General features: G+C 43.9%; 1 long non-coding RNA gene across 1 annotated transcript; it reads left to right on the forward strand.

Moving 5' to 3' along the window:
- Window positions 1-3,010: 3,010 nt before the first annotated feature.
- On the forward strand, window positions 3,011-4,189 carry LOC105468695 (uncharacterized). The gene is made up of 3 exons (XR_979569.2): window positions 3,011-3,182; window positions 3,334-3,470; window positions 3,620-4,189. It is a non-coding gene; the product is annotated as an uncharacterized lncRNA (long non-coding RNA).
- The last annotated feature ends 3,539 nt before the right edge of the window (window positions 4,190-7,728 follow it).

Genomic DNA, 7,728 nt, shown 5'->3' on the forward strand with positions numbered 1-7,728 from the left:
GTCAAATGTCAGTACAATGTCAACAGCTCACCCTCTTGGTTGTTGAGTTTCCACATTACACAAATAAGGAAGCAGGCCCAGAGGAGAGCCTGGGAAATGAAGTTGGAGAGACCCATCCTGGGGTTGCTTGATTTAGGGATTTAGACTGGGAATGACTCCTCCAAAGATCTAAAAGAAGAAACTGCATACTATGCATAGTGGGTTCTTTTCTGCCAGCCCTAAACAGCTCAAGAAGGGAGAGTCTCTCAGTTATGAGGCTGGGTGTGAAGCATTTTTTTTTTCTTTGAGAGAGGTCTTGCTATGTTGCCCAGGCTGGTCTCCAACTCCTGGGCTCAAGGGATCCTCCCACCTTGGCCTCCCAAAGTGCTGGGATTACAAATGTGAGCCACCACACCTCGCCTGAAGCATCTTGGTTCATGCATCTAGCAAACCTTTGGGCTGTGTCTCTCAACCCCATTGGACATGAGGTGTCCCTAAAACAATTACTTGGCTACAACCCCTTTAATATCCTGAACTTAGCTAAACAGTTATTTTAAAAATCAATATTCATATATAACTAAAGAAGAAACAGAGGAAAAGTAATTTGTAATATGTATTTCAATATATAAATATTCATTTTGACTCCATTAGCAGATAGCAGTCACCGCCCTGCTTGCACTTGTTTTGAATCAGTGAGCCTGCAGCTGCCAAGTGCAGACTAACAAGAGGTAAATAACCCATATACCTCAAGCAGCTCTGACTTTAACTTATTCTTTTATTTATTTTTTTTTATTTTTATCTCTTTTTAGACATGAGGTCTCACTATGTTGTCCCAGTTGACCTCAAACTCCTGCACTCAAGTGATCCTCTTGCCTTGGCCTCCAAAGTACTGGGATTATAGGTGTGAACCACTGTGCCTGGGCTTTTATATTTTTTTTAAGTGCACATTTTAATATTTAGCTTGTCAGCCTTAAGTGATGAGGTCCAGAAAGCTTGAGGATAGCCACAAAGGAGCATAGATTCAAATTGTCCTGAATATACACTTCGATTCACAGCAGTTACAAGTGAGTTTTTAAGGAAATGGAATAGTTCCTAAGTTGTTTATCAATAATTTAAAATAAGATAGCATAAGCAATTGATTGGCTATACATTGTTTTTATATCACAAATTCCAGGAACAGATAATGGATGAGGCAGGTAGTCAGGGACAAAACACCTTGAAACAATTGTCTCTGGGCATGGGTGGGGAGGATGTGACTGAAGTTCCATACTCATGCCTTTCTGGGCCTGATAAATTGGGCATGTCTCACATCATGAGACTGCTCTGAGCTATTTTTCTTTTCTCAAACTTTATACCAAATTCTAGGCTGTGGGATTTCATTTGTTCAGTAAGTATGTATTGAGTATTTATGTAATTTAGAACTCTTCTGGGGTTACAATTTAACTTACTTTCTCACCTCCAAATCATTATCACCTCAGTGAGGACTAAACCCAATGATTTTTTTTTAACTTGCCAAAATTCCTATCTATGAGGTCTGGGGAGTCATGCCCTACAAATCATAAATTCTCATCAGATGGGTTTTATTTAACCCTATATATCATGACTTACTTTCCAACCTGACTTTGGAATAACATGATGAGACAAGGAAGAAAAGCAAAATATTTTAATATTTTTACCTCAAAACATGTTTCTCTTCCAGGCCCTTCCAATTGTAAAGAGATTAATTAAAAGTGTAGCACCTTTTACAGATGTGAATAGGAAACACTTGTCATCTATTGTCTCTAACGGCAACTACTGTAAGACTTCAAAAGAACCTTGGTCTCCACAATCTTTTTTTCTCAACCTGAACGTTTCTTTTCTATCAATCCCAGGTCTTCAGACAAACTCAACCAACTGTCAACCATAAAATGTTTAAATTTACCTAGAGCCTGAAAACTCTGCCACCCCACTTTGAATTGTCCCGCCTTCCTGGACCAAACCAATGATTTATTTATTTATTTATTTATTTATTTATTTATTTAATTTATTTATTTTTAGTAGAGATGGGGTTTCACCGTGTTAGCTAGGATGGTCTCGATCTCCTGACCTCGTGACCCGCCCGTCTCGGCCTCCCAAAGTGCTGGGATTACAGGCTTGAGCCACCGCGCCCAGCCTATTTATTTATTTTTACATGGAGTCTCCCTCTGCTGCCCGTGCTGGAGTGTGGTGGTATGATCTCGGCTCGCAGCAAGCTCTGCCTCCTGGGTTCAAGCGATTCTCCTACCTCAGCCTCCCGAGTAGCTAGGATTACAGGTGCCTGCCACCACGCCCAGCTAATTTTTTGTATTTTTAGTAGAGACAGGGTTTCACTATGTTGGCCAGGCTGGTCTCGAACTCCTGACCTCAATATCAGCCTGCCTTGGCCTCCCAAAGTGCTGGGCGTGAGCCACTGCGCCCAGCCGATGTATTTCTTAAATGCATTTGATTGATGTCTCATGCCTCCCTAAAATGTATGAAACCAAGCTGCACCCCAGACCACCTTGGGCACATGTTCTCAAGACCTCCTGAGGGCTGTGTCATGGGCCATGGTTACTCATATTTGGCTCAGAATAAATCTCTTCAAACATTTTACAGAGCTTGACTCTTTTCGTTGACATCAATGAGGCCTAATCTGATCACGCTGTAACACTGCAAGTCCCCATCCTTCTCCCCTAATTGTTTTCAAAAGCAGTGATCCGTTGAGGTGCTCATTTTTGTAACCCCAGTTTCTAGAAAAGTGCCTGGGTGAGAGTATGTAGGATCTCCATAAAAGTTGAATTAATGAATTTTGTAATGACTGCACCTCCAGACAGGAGCTGTCTTCTGGGCTCCCTGAGTCTCTGACAAACCTCTCCCACAACGAGTTTACCAACAGCAAGGACCTTCCTGGATGACTTCCACTGGGTTGGGGATTCAGGATTGAAAGGGGAGAGGCTGCGTGTGGAATATTCTGGCTGTGCTGACTGTGGACTTAGTCCTGTGTCTTCCCACATCCAGTGTAGTATCTGGAGGAAGAATGCCTGGGCTTCACTAGCACCACCGAGGAAGCCCATAAGAATATTTCCCATCTATGTGGATTCAACTGGGACCACTGTGGAGAGGTGGTACCTGCCTGCAAATGGCACTTCATCCAGGACACCTGCCTTTATGAGTGCCCCCCAAACTTGGGGCCCTGGATCCAGCAGGTACTCATGGCTTCCTGGCACCCAAGAGCTAGCAGAGGAGCTGAATTTTCCAGGCATCTCTGCAGGCTGCAACCCCAGCTCCAGTTCTATTCAGGGCTGGGTTGCTGGGATTCTTGAGCCTGAGACCTTCTTTTCTACCAAAATCTCCCAGGTGGATCAGAGCTGGCGCAAAGAGCAGGTACTGAATGTGCCCCTGTGCAAAGAGAACTGTGAGCAATGGTGGGAAGACTGTCACACTTCCTACACCTGCAAGAGCAACTGGCACAAAGGCTGGAACTGGGGACTCAGGTAAGGGCTGGGGTGGGGCAGGAAAGGAGGGATTTGGAAGTGAAGGTGCGTGGGTGTGGAACAGGTTTGTGACATTTTGGGTTTGTAGGGCGGCAGAATCAGAGACGCTTTTGGGCCCAGTGGCTAAAGGTCTTTCCTCTTCCCTCCAGGGTCTAACAAGTGCCAGGTGGCAGCTGCCTGACTACCTTTCCGTTTCTATTTCCTCACACCCACTGCTCTGTGCAGTGAAATCTGGAGTCACTCCTACACGGTCAGCAACTACAACCAAGGGAGCGGCCGCTGCATCTGGATATGGTTTGACCCGGCCCAGGGCAACCTCAGTGAGGAGGTGGTGAGGTTCTATGCTGCAGCCATGAGTGGGGCTGGGCCCTGGGCAGCCTGAGCTCTCCTGCTCAGCCTGGCCCTAACGCTGCTCTGGCGGCTCAGCTGACTCCTTTTACCTTCTGATACTTGGTCATCCCTGCCCTGTTTAGCCCCACAGCTCCCAACTATTTGGTTCCTGCTCTATGGTCTTGTCTCTGACAGCCACTTTGAATAAACCAGACACCGCACATGTGTCTTGAGAATTATTCAGGTATGAATGGGAATGTGGCTGTTTTGTTTCCCAATTCTCATTGATTGAAGCTAGTTAGACTGGGTTAGTTCCCAGCTCTGATGCTTGCTATGAACTAGCCTGATACTTAAGTATTCTTCTAAGGCAGGAAACATTCATAGCTCTCAATTTTATTTTTCCCTATAGCTCCAATCTAGAGCCAAGCTCAGTCGTTTTTCTTTTTTTGAGACAGGGTCTCACTCGCTCACCCAGGTTGGAATGCAGCGGCATGATCTCAGCTCACTGCAACATCTGCCTCCTGGGCTCAAGTGATCCTCCCACCTCGGCCTCCCAAATACTTGGAACTACAAGCATGTGCCACCACACCCGGCTAATTTCTCAATTTTTTGTAGAGAGGAAGTCTTGCAGTGTTGTCCAGGCTGGTCTCAAACTACTGGACTCAAACAATCCTCCTACCTCAGCCTTCTGAGTAGCTGAGAATATAGGTGTGAGCCTCCACACTCAACTAATAAATATAAGACATGTATTTTATATATATAATAGTAGAGACAGGGTCTCACTATTTTACCTAGGTTTGTCTCAAACTCCTGGGCTGGAGTGATCCTCCCAAAATTCTGGGATTACAGGCATGAGTCACTGTGTCTGGCCACAAGTCATGTTCATTTCTTGCTCAAGCTACAATGTTGAATGTGGGTTGTCAGGGGGGATTCTGTTCATTTCTCATTCCTGGACTACATTAGCAGCCAGCGGGTTCTGCTTCTCACTCAAGTACCCATGCTGATGGAGGCTCCATCTTCCATGAAGCAGGAAGAGGGAACTTGGCAAATTCCATAAGGCTCTTCAAATTTCCACCCATCACTTGTTTCTGTGGCCAAATCAAGTCATGAGCATGCCTAAATTCAAGAAAGCCAGGAAAACATAATCCTATCACATACTTGGAAGGAGAGGAGAATCACAAGGTTTGCAACAGACCTAATGATAACTAAAAAGGCTTTGTTATTTTCTCGTTAGTTTCTGTTTCTGGCATGGTCATAGTTACAAATTTAATTTTTTGGTTAGATCCTAGTAAGAAGGAGGACCAACTCTCTATACATATACAAGTAATTACATCAATATGAAAAGTGGAGCAATCCACCAATGACCGCCCTGGCTAGTCTTGTAAACAAGGCCAATTGATGCCCTTTTTGCCCTTCATTTGTTTCAATTTATTATTATTTATTATTTTTATTTTTTGAGACAGGGTCTCCTTCTGTTGCTCAGGCTGGAGTGCAGTGGCACAATCATGGCTCACTGCAGTCTTGACCTCCTGGGATCAAATGATCCCCCAACCTTAGCCTCCCAAGTAGCTGGGACTACAAGCACATGCCACCATGCTGGACAAATTTTTTGTATTTTTTTGTAGAGATGGGTTTTGCCATGTTGCCAGGTTCAAGATGGGTCTTGAACTGCTGCACTCAAGTGATTCATTCACCTACCTTGACCTCCTAAAGTGCTGGGATTACAGGCGTGAAACACCTCTGCCAGACCACTGATTTCTTTTTTTGAACCAAAAGCATAGTTGATCAATGCAAAAGCTAATAATCGGACATTAACACAATTCAAAACTCTTGCACTTTAAAAGACACCCTTAAGAAAATTAAAAGACAAGCAACAGACTGGAGGGAAATATTTGCAAAACATATCTGATAAAGGATCCCTATCCATAAAATACAAAGAACACTTACAACTCAGTAATAAGAAGGCAGACAACCCAATCAAATAATGGGCAAAAGAAATGAACAAATATTTCACTAAAGACGATACACAAATTATGAATAGTTACACGAAAAGATGCTCAACATTATTAATCGTTAGAAAAATGGAAACTAAAACCACAGTGATATACCATTTTATACCTACTAGAATGGCAATAATAATAAGACAGGCAATAACAAGTGTCGGCAAGGATGTGGAGAAATGGGAACCCTCACACGGTGCTGGTGGGGACGTAAAATGGCACAGCCCTTTGGAAAACAGTGTGGCAGTTTCTCTAAAAGTTAAATGTAAAACTGCCATACAACCCAAAATTCCACTCCCAGGTGTCTGCTCAGGAGAAATGAAAACAAGCATAACGAAACTTAAATATGAATATTTGTAATATTCATATTTATGTATGTAAATATGATGCATCATTTATGCATGTAAGTATGATGTATCATATTATGTATCACTATACATAATAGCCCCAAGCTGGCAATAACCTAAATTTTTAGCAACTGGTGAATGAATAGACAAAATGTGGTGAATCCATACAGTAGAAGACTGTGCAGCAATGAATCATGATGACACTTGCTATGTCGTGGATGAGCCTCAAAAACATTATGCTAAGTGAAAGAAGCCAGACCTAAGAGGCTTCATGTGGTTGATTTCACTTACATGAAATGTGCAGGAAAGACAAATTTATAAAGGCAGAAAGTAGGGTAGTAGCTGCCTGGGGCTAGAAGTGAGAACAGGGATTAATTGTAAATGGGCATGAGGGGGGATGAAAATTGAGGGTATGATTCTGAATTTCTGTGGGGTGTGTTCGTGAGGGAAAGTATTCTAAGGAATTTGGCATGTGGCTCCATAAAAATCTATTACCTGAGACAAACTCCATTCCCATCATGAACTTTAAAATATTGGTTGGAAGCCAAGCATGGTGGCTTATACCTGTAATTTCAGCACTTTGGGAGGCTACGGCAGGTGGATCACTTGAGCCCAGGATTCTAGAACAGTCTGGGCAACATGGTGAAACCCCGTCTCTACAAAAAAAAATACAAAAAATTAGTCAGGTGTGTGGTCCGTGCCTGTAGTCCCAGCTATGCAGGAGGCTGAGACAGGAGGATCTCTTCAGCTCAGGAGGTAGAGGCTGCAGTGGGCTATGACTGTACCACTGCAGTCCAGCCTGGGTTGACAGAGTGAGACCCTGTCTCAAAAAAAAAAAAAAAAAAAAAGAGAGAGAAATTGCTGGATAGTAATGTTGTAGGAGTTTCTCCTGGGTTCAGCTAAAGACGGGGTCCTTGTCACCCGGCCATGAAACATTAGGCTCGTAGACACTTCGAAGGGTGAGAAAAATGGAATTTATTGGGCAAAAAAAAAGGGAGGGAAATAGGGACCCTCAGCAGAGTGAGAGTCCTGCTAGTACACACTTCCCACCTCGCAGATTGAATCCCAGATTCCACCCTGGAAGGGGAGGGGCCAGGCTCCTCTGCAGGAACTTCCTGAAGCTCCACCCCAGTGCACATTCCTCCCAGCGTGTGAGTTTGTCAGAGGTTCTATGGGGACACCTTTACACTTGGCTGTCTCATTCCCGGCTCTCAAGAAGTACATCTAACTGCTGTTAGAAAAAGGATAAGGGTAAGAATGAAGACTGATCTAAATTGCCTCCTGCTGAGAAGGGCCGGTGTTCTGGGAAATGGCAGTCGGAGCTCCCTCAGAAGCCTATCTAAGGGTTCCTGGCCGAAGGGGCCATCGTCTGAGGCTCCGGTTGCATGACCATTTGGAGTTTGATGGCCTGAAGGCAAGAAGAGAAAAACCAGGTTATTAGAAAACACGTATTAAAACGAAACAAGGGAGGGTAAGGACAGCTTAAAATCCCAAGGCCTTTTACCAGTTTGCACAGGGAGAGGGAAGCCAAAAGCCCGACTGGTAAAAAAAAAAAAAAAACTTTATGCTTTTGCCAGCATG

This window comes from Macaca nemestrina, chromosome 12 (assembly GCF_043159975.1).
Source record: "Macaca nemestrina isolate mMacNem1 chromosome 12, mMacNem.hap1, whole genome shotgun sequence".
Taxonomy (NCBI): domain Eukaryota; kingdom Metazoa; phylum Chordata; class Mammalia; order Primates; family Cercopithecidae; genus Macaca; species Macaca nemestrina.